The 17,784-nt window shown below is 33.6% G+C and overlaps 1 long non-coding RNA gene across 1 annotated transcript; it reads left to right on the top strand.

The window, feature by feature from the left end:
* The first annotated feature begins 8,025 nt into the window (after nt 1–8,025).
* LOC121215265 (uncharacterized) lies at nt 8,026–16,253 on the top strand. The gene is made up of 3 exons (XR_005910992.1): nt 8,026–8,145; nt 8,218–8,364; nt 16,195–16,253. It is a non-coding gene; the product is annotated as an uncharacterized lncRNA (long non-coding RNA).
* Nucleotides 16,254–17,784: the final 1,531 nt, after the last annotated feature.

Genomic DNA, 17,784 nt, shown 5'->3' with positions numbered 1-17,784 from the left:
TTCCTAATTCATAATTTCAAGTATTTCATTCACAAGTTACACAAATTATGCTCAAAACCTCAAATTCAATTTCGGTAAGCACAAACATGTTAGCCAAAATTCCCCAAAGCACCAAAACCACTACTATGCATATCTAACAAGTTTAAACCTCACTTATCCACCTTTACTCATAAGAGCATAAAACAACCACCATTTCTTACCATCCATAACATGGCTGAATGCCCAAATCACCATAGAATTCAAAATTTCAAAATGGGTTAAGTCAAATACTTAGCTATCAACCACACTTTAAAAAAATTCAAAGGAAATAACATGAAATTTTTACCTTAATCAAGCAAAAACCAAAGAGTGACCGAAAGCCTAGCTTTCCCTCCTATATTCGGCAAATGAAGAGCAAGAGATGAATTAAGCCTTGTTCTTTTCACCTTTCACTATTTTATTTATTTTATTTTAACACCAATAACATATATAATTATAATTATATTATAATACAAATATATGTATAAAATACATACATTTCAATGATTATTCCACATGGCCAGCCACTATAAAAAAAATGTCAATTTGACATGCAAGTCCTTGTGTTTTAAAGTCACATAATACAAGGCCATTTCAAAATTTACCTAACACATTCTAAAAATTTTCACACAAGTCCATTTTCAAATAATTTCACATCAATTTGCAAAAATTAAAGCATTTAAAAATTCACACAGGCATAAACACATATTTTAGATGTCGAAACCATTTTTAAATCGAGTTTTGGAAAATAAGAATCGACTATAAGAAAAACGAAAACGGGAGTCGCCACCAATCTTTTTAGGTGTGATTGGATCACCTTATAAAATGTTTTGTTTTAAAACATTAATTTTGGTCTACGAAAGTCGAGAAAACGGATTCGGGAGTCGGTTACATACGAGGAAGGGTTAGCACCCTCGTAACGCCCAAAAATTGGTACCTAATTGATTATCAAGTGTCTTTAATGTCGGAAATTTGAAAGTTTTAAGATGCAAACCTCTTTTAATTAGAATGTTTTAATTTTGAAAATTAAGGCTCACTTATTTCAAACGAGTCAAAACATCACAGCCAATAAGTTAGGACACAACATTTTAAAACCTTCGAAACCAAGCTCGTCTTTCGAAAATTTCTATCTCAAAACAACAAAATGCCATATCCAGTAAGTTAGGACACTATGTTTTGAAATCTTGAAATAATTGTTTAAGTTTTGAAAACTCAAAATCACTTAGAAGGGTGCTTGACTATTCGAATTCAACGAGAAAAGTTGCAACCCAGTAAGTTAGGGCACTACCTTTCTCGAAGTTTCCAAACATCAAGCATTACCTTTTATTTTTAAAAAAAACCTTGGAATATTATTTTAAATGACGTTTTAGGATGACATATTAATGCATCATGAAGCATAGATGTACAAAATATTCTAACATTTCCATACAAACATAAATAATATCATTAAAACAAAACTAAATAACATGAACATATGTTTAATGAAAAAAATCATACTAGGGTAAATATAAGATAATAAACAAATAAAAAACATGAGTAAACTAAAAGAAAAACATAATACATGCAAAAATTATACAACAATATATATCATAAAATAGCACATAAAAGAAATAATTAAACATCGCATATAAAAAAATAAAACTATGCACAAATAAAATAAATGACATACACTAAAAAAAATGAATAAATAGAACATTTACAAATTATAAAAATATAATGCAATAGTTCAAAATACATGAAATGATAATATAATATATATACATGCATAGAAAATATATATTTGAAAATAAACTATATAAAAAGGTTAAATATTATAATATATAAAATATATAATCAAATGTATAAAAGATAGGAATAAATATACATATTTAAAATAAAAAAGGTTGAAAAACTAAGAAAGACGAAGAATAAAATAAGAACAAACCACAGAGAGTAAGAACGCAAGAGGGAGAGAAATTTGAGTGAATGCTCTCAAGAATTCTTATTACTTCCCAAAACTCAAGTGATTTACAATGAAGGGAGAGGCCTCTATTTATAGTTGAGCCTCCCCAAATCCAACGGTATAGATCAATTACATCAACAGTTAAGATTAAAAGGATATCTACAAATTAAATCTCCAAGATTACAAGATCATATCTTCAAGATTGCATATCATATCTAAGATTGTATCATATCTAAGATTGCATATCATATCTAAGATTGCATATCCTTAAAGATTATATTTCCATATGAGTCAAGCTTATAGATGGACCTTAAATCTTTTCAAGTAATGGGCCATTCTGATTGGGCCAAATTATATGTTTGTAATTTTGTACTGGACTTAGACTTTGTTTTATTTTTATTTTTTGGGATTTATTATTTTAAATACTGAAATGGGCTGGGCAAAATTGAGTGTCTACAGCTGCCCCTCTTTGCTCATTGCTGTGTAACAGGAATAGAGCAAAGACTATAAAAGGACCAATTTTGCCTGGGCTCGCCGAGTCTTGAGTTCTTGATCCTTGATCTTCTTTAAATGGCCTCTTGACGGCTTCAATCTGCTTCACTGCAACTCAGGAAGGCGATATCTGCTATCTTTGATCTGCTCCCTATCTAATACAGAGACGCCAAATCTGTTATCTTCGATCTGCTCCCCGTCTAATACAGAGATGCCAAATTTGCTTCTTCAATCTGCCCTTTGCAAACTCATGACTGTCATGTTAATATCTTCGATCTGCTCTCCGTCGAACACAGAAATGCCAAATCTGCTTCTTCGATTTGTTCCCTAACAATACAGAGATGCCAAATCATCTTGGATTTGCTTTAACGTAAGCATGTGAAAGCCAAATCAGCTATGTCTTCGATTTGCTCCTTGTAAGCACAAGGATGCCAAACCATATTGGATCTACTTCAGTATAAACATCTGAAGGTTGGATCTACTATGTGTTTGCCCTCCGTCGAAGTGGAGATGCCAGACTTTGATTTGTTCTCTGACAATACAGAGATCACTACAGCAGAAGAGACTTTTAGCGGCGTTTGGACGAAAAACGCTGCAAAATTTACACATTAGTGACGTTTGTATAAAAACACCGCTATAGGTCAGGGTTATAGTGGCGCTTTCCAAAAAATGCCGCAAAATATCAATATTAGCGGCGCTTATATAGAAAACGGCGCAAAAAAGTGAGAATTAGCGACATTTTCTTAAAAACGCCGCAATAGGTGACGCATTAGTGACTGTTGTCGAAAAATGCCCCAAATGTGTTAACCAAAACGGCGCTGTTTTGATGGTGAGCTGTTGAGGCATTAGCGACGTTTTACCAAAAATGCCACAAAAAAATCAAGCAATAGCGGCGTTTTTTGAAAACGCCGCAATAGGTGACGTATTAGCGACGGTTGTCTGAAAACGTCACAGAAGTTTTGAGTAAAACGGCGCCGTCCCTTAGTTAGCTATAGAGGAATTAGAAAAACGCCGCAAAATGTGAATCATTAGTGGCATTTTTTTAGAAAACACCGCAAATAAATTATGTTATTTTAAGGTTTAAGGTTATGAATTTTAGGTTAATTTAGAGTTTTAGGGTTTATGATATAATGTTTATTATTTTGGGTTATGGATTTATGTTTTAGAGTGTAAGTTTAGGGTTTACTATGTTTTAGGTATTAAGGTCGAATTAATTTTAATGTTCATGGTTTTAGGGGTTATGTTATTAGGGATTAGAAGTTATGATTAATGATAAAAAATAAATTTATTTTAGGGTTTTGGTAAGCATTAATTAAGATTCTATTTTAATTAATTTTGTCCCTTATTATATATATTAAGATCCTATATATTTAGGGACGTGTAAGTTTAGATTAATTTAGGGTTTAAGGAAAGGATACTATTAGCTAGAAACTGAAGAACATTTGGATTTTACTGAGATTCATGCCATTTAATTTGTATATACCCATATTATTTAATATAAGAATATAAACGTATATATGTGTTTTAATTTGTACTATACTAACATTGGCCACACGAATTCCCAAAAATATGTCTACGATTATGGTTTAGGGTTAATGATTTTAGAGTTTATAGTTTGGGGGCTTTATAGTCTAGGATTTATGGTTGGTTTAGGGGTTACTGTGAATGGTTTTCGGGTTTAAAGTTTGGGGTTATATGTTTTGTGTTTGTGGTTCAGGGTTTAGGGTTTAGGGTTTAGGGTTTAAGGTTTAGGGTTTAAGGTCTCAAGTTTAGGGTTTTAGGTTTAGAGTATAATTTTGGATTTAATTTAGAAGATAAATATAAATAAGATAAATATATATAAATTATTATTTTAAAATAATATATATCAAAATGGGTTAAATCCCAAATAGCTAAGATGAAAAGTGGTTTAGTGTGCAATTGTGTACGTGAACTGTAATTTGATCTAGATCTTTCCACCTATTAACACAATTATTGATATAAATAGCGTCATGTTTTTATTTAATTAATTTATATGCATACGTAATATTTATATTTATTCAATATAAAAATATATTGATGTATTTTAAAATGTGTATTAAATCCAAAATTGAAGTTTTAACTATAGTTAGGGTTTAAAGTGCTGTAAGTTTATGGTTTGAGGTTTAAATTTAAAGGTATATTGTTGAAGAATGAACCAATATTTGGAATTTTATGAGATTGCCATTTTGTACTACACGTAATATAAATATATGAAAAATATATTTTGTACTACACTAACATTACTTGGATATAATATAAAAGAAATTCTAAATATATAGTTTTAAATTTTGACCAATTTTTAAAAAATATTCAGGTATTAGCGGCGTTTATACATAAAACGCCGCAAATGATAGGCAATAGTGGTGTTTTCCAAAAAACGCCACAAAATTTAATTATACATTAGAGTAAAATGGCAGCGTTTCCTCTGAATATTAGGGGCTTTAGCGGTGTTTCTATAATAAATGCCACAAATTGTATTAGAACGGCGTCGTTTTGTAGTGGATAAAAGAGGCGTTAGTGGCGCTTTGCCTAAAACGCCGCAAAATGTCTCATTAGCGGCGCTTTATTGAAAACGCCACAAAGTTTCCTTATTTGAAATGGCGTCGTTTTTTCTCCCTTGAGGTTTATGCCCTTTACTCGAAATCAGTTCAGTTTTTTTCTAAGTCTTTTTTCCTTATTTTTGTTCTTCCTTCCTTAAATCCCTAAAACAAAAAACACCACTTTCTTTTTCCCCAAATCATCCCCTAATTCCCCAAACCCGAATTCCCTAACATTTTAACCAAATCCCATTTTTTCCCTAAATCTGTTTTCCCATCCCCGAAATCCCTAACTATTTTCCCTTTCCTCTCGTCTCGCTTGCTGTTATTCCCCAAAACCATTGTGTCTATCCGATATCGACTTTGGAAGCAGTTCATCTGATTCTGCTACACTCATCGTGTAAGTTAGGTACAAAATTTTTTTCCTCATTATTCTTTACTCGTTATGCTTACAATACTTTTTCTTTGATTTTTTAGTGTTGTTGGATGGTATAGGCATCAAGCAAGAAATTGGTTTTTGTGGTTTTTGAAATCCACTGCTTCATCGGGGACTGATTTTGAGGCATGAATCTTGAACTTTGTCTTTGTCTGTCTTTGCCTTTTGATTTCTATTTTTGGTTTCAGATCAATGTTTTTTTTACTTCTATTTCATTGGGTTCATTTCTCTGTCGTTTCTTTGTTGCGATTTTTGTAACCCATTTTTCATCCGAGACTGATTTCAGGTATGAATCTTTGCTTCAACATTTGTCTTTTTTCTTTTTACTTTTTTCATCTCCAGTTTGGAGTGTGGTGTGTTTAGCTGTGTGGGTTTGGGGTGTTATTGGTTCAGGTTTTCAGTCTTTGGTCTGACCAAAGTAAAGTCAGTCTCTTCTTTCCTTCTTTGTTCTTATTTTGGGTTGGAATTTACATTGAGATACTGGATATCAAAAAAATATAGGGTTTAGGATTTAGACAAAATAGTTTGGTTGGATTAGTTGGGGGTGGTTTAAGTGTTCAGTGGACTATCAGTTATCCCTTAGGATTTGTATTTTTTCTCACATATTGTGTTTCCAAAGTCTCCATGGTCACCTACTTTTTGGAGGAGATTAATTGGTTAAAAAAAATCTAATAATTTCTGAGTTTGAATATCAAGAATCTTGAGTATGGAACAGTTTTAAAATTTATGACCTGTATCTATATCTTAATGAGCTTACAAGGTGCAAAGAATTAGTTATTAAAATAAAAAATTTGATGTTTATCTCTTACTTAGGTCTTAATCGATTTAATCAACTCTTCTATCACTTAAATTGATTTTTTTTCTTTTGTTCCTTTCCAAACATAATAGAAGTAGGTTTGAGGTTTAAGATTTAGTTAAATTTTTTTTATCTTATATATTACACATATTAATAATATATATTAAGAGTGAATCAAGTCGTTTGATTCGGTAATGAGAATTAGCTTATATAATTGAATTAACCACATAATTAACGTGAAGTCAATTTGAATCGACTTTGCTCAACTTACTAGTTTCAATCCTATCTTTTTTGTTTTTTTTTGAATATATGCTAAATACTATGTTAAACAAGTAAGAAAAGATTGAATATTTTGATAGTAGCTAAACTGTTAAATTTTGGATTTGTCAGTCCCTACATTAGATATCCCTATTCTCATGTACCTTGGATTTTGTTTTGATTAGGATGCCCCACAGTTCTAATTCCTGCAAGAGTAGTTCAGGCCTTGAAGCTCCATTTTGAGAAAACAGGGGTTCCGTCTAGGTTCAATACCAATGCTTTTTATCCACTTAATGCAGTGACTCAGGTAGAGAACTTAAATTTGTTATTTTGCATGATTATTTGAGATCTGCTCTTAAATTTGTTATTCTGCATGATTATTTGAGATCTGCTTCTGTCAATGTACTTTCTGATTTCATTGCTCTCAGACGTAAGGCGCAAAAATATTTGAATTGTAGGAAAGAATAAAAATAGAAATAATGTAGGTGGGGTTATGTTGGGATTTCAACTCCGGATGGTGTTTTGGATCATGTAGAAGCCATTCGAAGGAATGTAGGTGGGCAGGTTCTGGGTTATTTTCATTAGACTTGTTTATCTTTCTGATAGTTGTTTGAGCTCTGCTTTATCTGAGAACTTTCAATCAAATATCTATCTGAATTTGGTATCGTTTAAAACGGAATATCATAATATATAACTTTTGGTTTGATGCCTGTATTTGCATTTGAGGATTAGAATTTTATAGTGTTTGCTCCATTGGTAGCCTGCTATCTAAGGTTTTCCACTTGAAATGGCATAAGCTAATTCACATATATTCAGGCTTAAGCTGCCAATCCAATTTTAAGACATTTGCATCTCCATAGTTTTTGCCTTCAAAGTGCTCCTTTTATCTTTGATCTAAAACATGGATTTTTATGCTTTGCATAATATGCTTCAGTGTTCACAAAAAATGCCCCAACTAGGAATTAGGAACCCACAGGGCCATCAGCTTTTTAGCCTCCAAGTAAAGATAAGGGTTGAACCCGATCTAAAGCAGTAGTTTTACAATAAGTAGCTTTAGATGTTTATCTAAGTTTAATTTAGAATTTTATCTTTATTTTGGATATTTTTAATTATTTTTTAAGAGTTTATAAATATTTGACTTACTTCACCATTATAAAGAATATATATTTTATTAGTTTAATAAATTTTACTATGTTACTTCTTTTTAAATTTTGAGCAATTTACCTTATTTATTTCCTTTTCAAGGTTGATAGCAATACCTTGTTATTTTCTCATTATCCATGTTTTTAAATACAAGTTAAGTCTGGGTGTGGGAAGGAATCATTTTGTGACACTCCACATCTTATCCAAACAATAAATTTAAATGCCAAATGTTAGAGTAACTAAAATAATTAACCATCAAAACATGCAAGTTTTAAAATTAATAATAAAAAAAGGTTTATAGAGTTTCTATTTGCTTTTTGCGTTTATAAGTAACAGTTGCTTTTTGCTTTTTGCTTTTTTAATCTGTTTTTTTAATAACAGATTTGCCAACTGCTTCAAACTGGGTGAGAAAGGTGTGGAGAATGACATAGATGTAGATGACAGCACTTCAGTAGAGGAAGTCTGAATCAATTTGGTCGCTGTACTAAAAGATTATCTTCAGGTTAGCTTCTTCTTCTTCATTTGGATAGCTATATGCTGAATAATTAATCATGTTTGTAATAATTGTAATCAGTTGGAATTGTTGGATTGGGCAAGATCGGATCAGTAATAGCAAAAAGAGCCGAAGCTTTCAATTGCTCTATCAGTTACCACTCGAGATCTAAGAAACCAAATACAATGTACAAATACTACTCAAATACAAAGCCTAGATAACCAGAAGGTTAGCTACTATTTTATTTTCTTTTTTATTTTCGTTTTTTGAAATTACCATTCTTGTTTATCGTAAGATTATTTTTTAATGGATAATTAATGGATAATTAATGGATCATGTTTTTAACTTATTTCAAGTCTGTCCTTTGATTATTTTTTTAATTTGCTTATGCTGTTTATCCCTAGAGACTTGTTATGCTGTCTTTAATTTTTTTAATTTGCTTATTCTGCTTATCTTTGGGATCTCTTTGCTACTGGTTGCAATGCGTATGTTCTTACTTACAATTGTACTGTAAAATAGATCATTTCTGCTCACTTTCCAACCTTTTAATAATATACCTTTCGACATGTATGCTTGCCACGTTAATTTTTTCTACCATATTTTCGTAATTTGTGATTTAATATTTCTATATTTCTATCACAATTTTTAATAAATTTATTTATTGATATAATATGTCTCATCTAATATACAAATATTTCTATCACGATTTTTGATAAATTTATTTATTAATATAATATGTCCCCATCTAATATACAAATGTTTAATAAAATATTTTATATAGTTTTTAACTTCAATTTAAATTATTATTGAAATATTCTCTTCCGTTTTATCACAAATATTATTGTCCGTTTTATTACAAATATTATCATCCGTTTTATCATTTAAGTTAAACTTTTTATTCAAAATAAATCATACCTTTTTAAGTTCTATCGAGCTCATTTACTATTGAATATTTATTACCATGTAGCTTGCTTGTCCATTAAAATTACAACAATAGCTGACCTTCTCTCCAACCTTTTTTTTAAATATTTTAAAGATTCAAAGTATATAGGCTGGAAACCTGACGGGTTGCCTTATATCGAGCTGTAAGATATAATGGATCTTCCCTAGGTGTAACAACGCCATGTATGATGAATCTTAAAAAACAACTTACATAACTCAGATAACTTACATAATTTACATAACTCACATAACGTACATAACAACTTACGGAACTTAACTAATACATGTAGTGTAATCTAATAATTTCCTTAAAAGCATATAGTTTAAAGTTCAAATTTCATAACTTACATAATCTACATAACTTACATAAAACATAAAAATATATCATATCAAGACTTACATAATAAACAACTTACCTGTGTAATTTATTGTCAACTTTAGAATTCAAGAACTATGAAATGGATAGGAGTTGGATGAAATTGTCAAGGGTAAGCAACGCCTATCGAAATGGAGTACAAACTTTTCTGAATTTTGCATTTCAAAATGCAAGCCAAGAGAATATGATTCTTTGCCCGTGTAAGAAGTGTGGCAACATCAATTGGCATACTCGTGAAGTTGTCTACGAACATCTAATTGTTGATGGCTTTATTCGGGGGTATAAAAAATGGATTTTCCATGGAGAGTGTACATCTAGTGGAACTTCTTCAACAATTAATCCGACTTATCCTGATACTGATTACCATCAGTATGTTAGACAAGATGACATGGAAGGTATGTTGCGGGATGCATTTAATATGCACAGTCATGGTGAGCAATCGTTTCCACCTGAATTTATTGCATCCGATGATTGTAATATTGGTGAAAATGTTTTTGGCGAAACGGGAACAAGTGCACCTTATGAGGAGCCAAATGAAGAAGCGGCGAAGTTCTACAATTTACTTAATGAAATGAACGAAGAACTTTACGAGGGATCAAAATATTCGAAATTGTCCTTCTGCATTCGTTTATTTCACTTAAAATGTTTGGGAGGGTGGACTGGAAATTCTTTTACAATGCTGCTAGAGTTTCTGAGAGAGATGTTTCCTTTTGCAAAAATCCCCCAATCTTGTCAAGATATGAAGAGACTAATAAAAGATTTGGGCCTTGGGTATGATAAAATTCATAGTTGCCCAAATGACTGCATGTTGTACTGGGGTGATCAGAAGAACCAACAGTGTTGTAATATTTGCGGCAAGTCTCGTTGGATGAATGGGAATACATGTAACACCCCAAACTCGGCCTAGACTTTATGACCAGATCCGGTGCGCCACATCGATGCGTTCAAAATGTTCCGTTTTACTTAGTTTGGAAAACTTAGTTGGGGTTATAAAAGATACTTTTCAAAGTAGGTTAAGGTGAATAGAAGCTATGCACCAGGTAGGAAACCAGGAAGAAGAGGAGGTGAGTCCGTCGAACTGCTTAAGTACCAAGCTCCCTTCGGATCCAATCCTAGACATGCACACCACCATTGCCACACCCTAACGACTCGTGTAATTTTGAGAAAATCGTTTGGTTATGTCTATCTTAAGAAAATGATTAAGTTTGAAAACGTTTGTTTAGCGGAAGTCTTACTTGTAAACGTGTTATTTTGAAATCCCTTAATGTTTTTGAAAACACGTCCTAAAGCTAACCCATTTTCCTTAGTCATATTAGTTTTTTTCATCATAGTAAAATAAAATAATAAAAGTAAAAAAAAACCATAAAAATAATTAAAAGGCCTTATTACACTTAAAACCCAAAACCATAGATGAAATTAAAAGGACGTCCAGTTCACCAGAAAGAAACCAGGTTCGTAGAAACATGTGGCCAGTCCAAATCCCTCACAGCTCCAAGCCCACTATGGTTGAGGATTACCTGCGAGGGTGAAAATAAGGGGTGAGTTTTGGAAAACTCAGTGTGTAATTCAACCCAACCATAGCCTAAATCAGTTCAAACCACAGAGACAGAATAAGTTGGCCTCAGCCCAGAACAGATATCAGAATAAAGCCCGTAGGCCTAGAACAGACCAGAACAGATATATCATGCTTATGCAGAAACCCAACCATATCCAACCACATACACCCCCATACATCCTTTCACCATGTAGGGAGACTACTCGACCCACCCAACCGCTACACGCCATAGAAATATGCAGCATGGCTGCCAGATACAGAAAATGTGACAGAGTCACCAGATACAGATATTTTGTGGCAGTGCCACTAGAACAGATAATTTGTGGCATAGCCACCATGACGCTTCCTCCATAATATAACTCATGTCCCCATGCAACAAATATACATTCATGGCATGCATCATACAGATTTAATTCATCATGCTTTTTAGACAAAATTAACCTTAGGGGTATAAAGGTCATTTAGCATACATCGGGGTATAATGGTAATTTTGCATACATAGGGGTATTCTAGCAAATCTAACTATTTCTAAGGTTTTCATGCATATCGTAGCTATTACGTTTAGCCAGAAACACTTACCGAGCGTTCTTACCGAATTAGGCCCGTTGGCCCATTAACCCAGTTTTGGCCCATTAAGCCCAAAATATCAAAACGCACGAAATCGCGCAAATTGCAGTTTTATCACTTTTTATTACCAGTAATAATTACCCATACGTCTCACGAGCATTCACACACTCACAAGCGCCCAAAATACCAGTTTTTCGGTATTTCGGCTTTTCGGCTTTTGCCGATCTAGCCTATGAAAGGGTGTCAGTTACACACCTGATTTGTGATGACTTGCTAAAAAGATCCACACATGAACTGCCTACAATTACGTTGCTACAATTCTTAGATTGCAAATCACAACACTAATCTCCATAATTACTTACCCATATTCGACTCTCTCCCTAAAAGCCTTTAAAACTTTACCTTCTTGCCGAAATCCGATAGCTAGATCCAAGTCTGATCGCTCCAAAGATCCAAGCCTTCGATCCAACCTTTGAGAAGACACTAATCGTCAAAATAAATCATCGATTAAAGACCCTTTATGCCCTATGCCCAAATCGATAGCCTCCCTAGATTTTAGGGACTTCGGCTTTTCCCTAACTTGAAAAATAAGACTAGATTTGGAGTGATGAGCACTTACCACTTATTCCTTCCTGCTTTCCACGTAGATCTGATGCAGATTCAACCTTTAAACGATGGTAAAACTTGAATCTAGAAGCTTTGAAGTTTCGGCTACAAGTCCCTAACTCTATAGTAGTTTCGGCTTTTCTAGGTGATATAGAAAATAATGATTTGAGGCTATAACCCTGGGTAATGTTGTCGACAGATGCTAGGGGTTTAGAGGAGAGGAATGTTGGTCAAAAAGGAAAACATATTGAGGAATATGGCTTTGGAAAAACGGCACAAGAATATAGCTTTCGGGATTTTGAGATTTGAGGTTCGGCTTTAGTCTAAAAAAATTAATGGAGCAAAGTGATGTAGAGTAGGGTGGAGATGGACAAGAGGTTTGAAAGGTTCAGCTATAGAGAAAGAGAATAAGAAGAAAGCAAAAATGGCTAGAGGGAGAAGGTGAGAAAAGCAGCAAACGGCACAACTCCCTCCCTATTGCCGAATTTATACTGGCACTTTAACCTAGCCGAATTTACCCCCTAAAGAAACCCTTGGCCGGCCACCTCTTGCTCCTCGAGAGTCCAAAATTCGGCCAACACAGCTCACCCCAATCAGCTCCTAGATTTCCTCCCTTATCTCTATCCTTATTCAATCCCCTTACCCTCTTAAACTCTTCCCGACAGACTTTTATTTCAGTTCCACTACTTCCCTTTCCTGTACATAAAAATTAATCACTTAATTTGTTGTCATTGTGACATGAACCTGGGTCCTCCCCAAGCTTCCACACGCCACTACATCCTTCCCAGTGGCGTCACATGCCACTTTACCACTTGCTTCCTTGTGATCCATTTTTCACAGATAATTCCTAAAAGCCCAATTTATCAGAACCCCTTTCTCTAATAGAATTAAATTTAATTAAAACTACCGGGTTTTATCCGAAGCTTGGGCCTTCTAGAGGACCACCAACATGATTAATCCTACACATAACAAACAGAACACAGAATTTTAAATTTTACAACTTTTACAGAATTCCCGAAAATTGGGGCGTTACAATACAGAAGATGTGAATGCGGATGAAGGTGGGGCACAGTTAAGAAAGAAGCCAGTCAAGATTTTGCGATACCTTCCCCTAATACCAAGACTTCAAAGGCTTTTCATGTCGTCAAAGACGGCCGAATCTATGAGGTGGCATAATGATCAACAGACCGATGATGGATTATTAAGACATCCTATAGATTCTTTAGCTTGGAAATCATTTGACATGAAATTTTCAAGCTTTGCAAGCGATCCTCGAAATGTGAGGCTTGGGCTAGCAGCTGACGGCTTTAATCCATTTAAAATCATGAGTACTTTGTACAGTACTTGGCCTGTGGTGTTTGTTTCTTACAATTTGCCTCCATGGATTTGCATGAAGCAATCTTTGTTTATTTTATCAATGATTATTCCTAGAGAGAAAGGTCCCGGAAATGATATTGACATCTATTTGCAGCCACTTATTGAAGAGTTAAAACAATTATGGTAGGGTGTTGAGACATACGATGTATTAAGAAAAGAGAACTTTTATTTACGTGCAGCTTTATTGTGGACAATTAATGATTTCCCGGCTTACGCTAATTTATCGGGTTGGAGTACTAAAGGACGATATGCTTGTCCTTGTTGTGCTACGCAAACTTGTTCGAAGTGGTTGTACAATGGGAAGAAGTTCTCTTACATGGGCCATCGTCAGTGGTTAGATGGAAATCATAAATTTAGATTTCAGAGGACTCTATTTGACGGTACTGATGAGTATAGAGGATCTCCTCAGCAGACCGTTGGATCTGAAATCTTGTTTATGTTAAAAGATATCAACTTCAGTTATGGGAAGATGAATCAACCACCTAACACGCAATCAAAGAGAAGATCGAGGGATGAATCTGATGATGAATCTGACGAAGAGGATGATCCTATTGTGGAAAAAAAGAAGTATTTTTTTTAGTTGCCTTATTGGGAGCATAATATTTTACGCCACAATCTTGATGTCATGCATATTGAGAAGAATGTCTGCGAGAACATAATTGGGACAATTTTGAATGTCGATGGAAAATCAAAAGACAATCTTCAGAGTCGACTTGATTTAGTTGACATGAGAATTCGGCGTGATCTTCATCCTCAAGTACTTCTGAATGGGAAATATCGGTTGCCGCCATCTATTTTTTCAATGTCAAAGGAAGAGAAAGAGGTGTTTTGTATGGTGTTGAAGGATATAAAGGTCCCAGATGCGTATGCGTCAAATAATCTCGATGTGTGAGTCTTAAAGATCAAAGATTATATTCATTAAAATCACATGATTACCACATCTTGATGCAAGATTTACTCCCAGTTGCTTTACGGTGCTGCATGTCAAAAAATGTGACGTCCTGTATAATTAACTACCCAATATAATGAAAGCTATTTGTGGCAAAGTTTTGGATGTTGAAGAACTTAAGAAAGTACAGGATCGAGCTGCTTTGACTTTATGCAATTTGGAGAAGATCTTTTCACCTTCCTTCTTCACTATTATGGTGCACTTGGTAATCCATCTCCCTCACGAAGCAATACTTGGTGGACTGATTTTTTATCGATGGATGTATCCAATAGAAAGGTGCTAATTTATTTGTCAAGTATTTATTTATTCGCGTCTATACATTTAGTTACAACTTTTGATAAATATTTTATATCGTGTTTAGGTTCCTAAGCAAATTGAAATCTTATTGTTACAATAAGCGTTATCCAGAAGGATCAATTGCTGAAGGCTACTTGGCAGAGGAGTGCATGACATTCTGTTCTAGATATTTAGAATATGTTGAAACATGATTGAATAGACCAAATAGAAATGCCCGGCTCAATGATCATACTTTGGCCGAAACTTATTTATTCCAAAGTTATGGGGAACCAATCGGCAAAGTTGAAATTACAGAACTAGATGATATATCGTGGATACAAGCACATCGATATGTACTTTTTCACCACGATTTAGTTGAACCGTTACGCAAGTAAGCTCTAAAATTTCCTCACATATTCGTCATTTTGATTTGTTTATCTTCTAACCAATTACACTTTTTTTAACATAGTGAGTACAAACAAATTTTGAGATCTCGTGCACGCTCTCGAAGATTGCAACATCGAGAGATTAATAAGTTATTCACAGAATCTTTTCATGAATGGTTAAGTCAAACGGTATGTAACTAAAGTTAATAAGTTACATATAATCCCGAAATTTAGTTAATTATTCAATTTACTTTCGATTCAATAGGTTTGGAGTGGAAAGGACGTCAATGACGAAGTTAAATGGCTTTCCCAAGGTCCGAACAGAATAATAAAAAGATATAGTGCCTTCCTCATCAATGGATACAGATTTCATACAAAGTATCGTGAGAGAATGAGGAGAACTCAAAATTGTGGAGTTGTTGTTAATTCTTCAATTACAAGTTATGCTAGTGCTAGGGACAGTAATCTGGTTGAGGGTAATGTGGAGTATTACGGACTTCTTACCGACATTATTGAGTTGGATTACTATAGCAGATGGAAAGTTGTCTTATTTCGATGTGATTGGGCTGATGTTAATACTACTCGAGGAATTAAAGAAGATCAATTTGGTTTTACAATGTTGAATTTCTCTCGCTTGTATTTTCCTCTCAAGTGAAACAAGTTTTTTATTCGAAAGATCCAACTGATGAGGGTTGGTATGTTGTACTCCGGAACACCCCTAGAGACTTGTTTGACATGGGTAATGGAAGTAGAGATGACATCGTCAAAAGATCAGAAACATTACCTTTTCCAGAACAAAACTTAGATGAAAATATCCCTAGTACTAGTATACAACATCAATGGGTTCGACATGATGTGGATGAAGATATTTACGAATAATGATCTAGTAAGATTTTACAATTTTTTAATTATATGTAATATTATAATTTTAATCTTTGTCATGTTATATAATTTAACTATTTTATATGTACTACTATTGTTGTAATTTGTTACTAAAAATTTAACTATTTTATGTGTATTGTAGGAAAAATGCGTAGAAGAAGATTACGAGATTTAAGTATTGTCCAGAATACTCCAAATTCGGAAGAAGGAAATAGTGAACAGCAGACAGTTGTTGGATCTTCGAATGTGCCGGAGACACTTGATGAGCCCGAAGAATTTCAAAGTAATGTTATGTTCATTTTACATGTGTTGACTTTTATTATTGAATTATTTGTCAATTTTAATATAATAATAGTATATCATTTTTCAGCTGAAAGTGGTAGAACGCGCAGATTTCGAGGACGTACGCTGCTTAGAGATTTATACGACTTAGATCCTGTCGAGCGTGTTAAAGTAAGTAGAAATACTCATGGTCAGCCTGTTGGATCTGAAGCTCAACTTTTAGCAGGCTATTTGGGCATTTTAGCACGAAATGCAAATATGTTGCCCATCAACTACGAATCATGGCATCACATGCCTGATAGCAACAAAAATCAGGCTCTCGCTAATATTAAGGTAACAAAATGTGAATGTAATTTATAATACTTTGGTTTAAGTTTCATTTATATTTACATTCTAAACTTATGTTTTTTTAGGAGAGATTTGCTTTAGAAGTCTCCGATGATTATATCAAGAAGGCATTAGGTAAAAGATGGAGAGACAATAAAAGCACTTTAAAGAAACAATATTTTAAGAAAAACATAAGCCTAGAGGAAAAATTGAGAAATGTCCTGCCGAGAATGTTGAGGTATCAATGGGAAGATGCGGTTAGATTTTGGAATTCAAAGAAAGGAGAGGTATTGCGTATTTCCAAACTCTTATATATAGTGTTTACTATATACGTAATAATAATTTTATTATGTAGGACCGTGAGCGAGTTGGAACAAGCAACAGGCAAAAACAAAAATTCACGCACACGGCAGGGTCGAGAAGTTTTGCTTCTGTAGCTGAGGCCGAGGTATTATGAATTTATTAATTCTTTCAAATATTAATAACTTTCTACTATTAAATAATATTTTTACTACTATATTGTAGGAAGTCAAATCCAGACAAAAAGTTGGACGCCTTCAGCTTTTTGAGATTACGCATAAGAAGAAAGATGGATCTCCTATGACATCCGAAGCTGGAGAAATTATGGTATATTTACTTAATAATATTTGATTTATTCTAAATATTTATAATCTTTAATTATAATTGTTTAATTCAATTCATCATTAGTAGTTTTAAATAATGTTAAGTTATGTTGCATTCCTCTTTATTATATATTTCGTTTGTAACTCTTTAATTGATTTTTTAGGAGAAACTAAAGGAGAAGAAGGCGGAATATGAAGCGATTGCTTCGAGTGATAGTTTTGTTAATCTTGAGAACATTGATAGCAGAATTATCACTGAATTTTTGTATCCTGAAAGGTACGGTCGGGTTCGATTTCAAGGATTTGGTGTTACCCCGACCCAATATTTTGGATCCGGCTCCCAGCAATACATGCCTTCCGGAAGTCAAGCTCAAGCTGAAGTTCAGAGGTTAAGAGACCAGATAGCTCAGATGCAAGTGAACACCGTTGAGCAAATTACCGAGATTCAACGAAATTATGAAGAACTCTAGCAACAACTTAGAGCGGAGGCAGTAAAGAGG

The sequence above is a fragment of the Gossypium hirsutum genome, chromosome A02 (genome assembly GCF_007990345.1).
Source record: "Gossypium hirsutum isolate 1008001.06 chromosome A02, Gossypium_hirsutum_v2.1, whole genome shotgun sequence".
NCBI lineage: Eukaryota > Viridiplantae > Streptophyta > Magnoliopsida > Malvales > Malvaceae > Gossypium > Gossypium hirsutum.
The sequence above is the reverse complement of the archived record's forward strand: the minus strand, read 5'-3'. Positions and strand labels throughout refer to the sequence as shown.